The sequence below is a fragment of the Colobus angolensis genome, unplaced genomic scaffold (assembly GCF_000951035.1).
Source record: "Colobus angolensis palliatus isolate OR3802 unplaced genomic scaffold, Cang.pa_1.0 Scaffold65, whole genome shotgun sequence".
NCBI lineage: Eukaryota > Metazoa > Chordata > Mammalia > Primates > Cercopithecidae > Colobus > Colobus angolensis.
The window spans coordinates 3,699,525-3,700,674 of record NW_012120154.1 but is presented as its reverse complement, the minus strand read 5'-3'; the positions used below and the strand labels follow the sequence as shown (position 1 = coordinate 3,700,674).

Here is a 1,150-nt window from a genome sequence, read left to right as displayed (position 1 = left end):
ATGGTCTCGATCTCCTGACCTCGTGATCCGCCCGCCTCGGCCTCCCAAAGTGCTGGGATTACTAGGTGTGAGCCACCGCACCCAACCTTGTTTTATCTTTATAACCTTGGTGTCAAATATAGTGTCATACAAGTAATATGTTTCACTAATGATGCAAACTGGCTGATAAATGAATAAAAATGGCAAGAAAAAGCTGATGAGAGTCTGGGCACGGTGGCTTATGCTTGCAATCCCAGCACTTTGGGAGGCTGAGATGGGTCTATCACCTTGGGTCAGGAGTTTGAGACCAGCCTTGGCAACATGGCGAAACCCCATTTCTACTAAAAGTACAAACATTAGCCAGGTGTGGTGGTGGACACCTGTAATCCCAGCTACTGGGGAGACTGAGGCAGGAGAATCGCTTGAGCCCGGGAGGCACAGGCTGCAGTGAGCCAAGATCGCACCACTGCACTCTATCTTGGGTGACAGAGCCAGACCCCATCTCAAAACAAAACAAAAAACCACAGGGCTGGGCACGGTGGTTCACGCTTGTAATCCCAGCACTTTGGGAGGCTGAGGCGGGCAGATCACCTGAGGTTGGGAGGTCAAGACCAGCCTGACCAACATGGAGAAACCCATTCTCTACCAAAAATACAAAATTAGCTGGGTGTGGTGGTACATGCCTGTAATCCCAGCTACTTGGGAGGCTGAGGCAGGAAAATCCCTTGAACCTGGGAGGCAGAGGTTGCAGTGAGCCGAGATCGCCCCATTGTACTCCAGCCTGGGCAATAAGAGCGAAACTCCGTCTCAAAACAAACAAACAAAAACAAAACAAAACAACAACAAAATGGGTAATCCCAGCACTTTGGGAGGCCGAGGTGGGTGAATCACTTGAGCCTAGGAGTTTAAGACCAGCCTGGGCAACATAGTGAGACCTCATCTCTACCAAAAAAAAGGTTACAAAGACTATAAAAAATGTTTATTTGTTTTTTGAGACGAAGTCTCGCTCTATTGCCCAGGCTGGAGGGCAGTGGTGGGTCTCGGCTCATTGCAACCTCTGCCTCCCAGATTCAAGCAATTCTCATGTCTCAGCCTCCCGAGTAGCTGGGATTACAGGCGCCTGCCACCATGCCCAGCTAATTTTTGTATTTTTAGTAGAGATAGGGTTTCA

At 49.3% G+C, this 1,150-nt stretch overlaps 1 protein-coding gene across 1 annotated transcript in view; it reads right to left on the bottom strand.

Annotated features, from left to right (window-relative positions):
- Positions 1–1,150, bottom strand: part of ANKRD54 (ankyrin repeat domain 54) — a 20,330-nt gene that overhangs the window by 10,044 nt on the left and 9,136 nt on the right. The window lies entirely within an intron of this gene.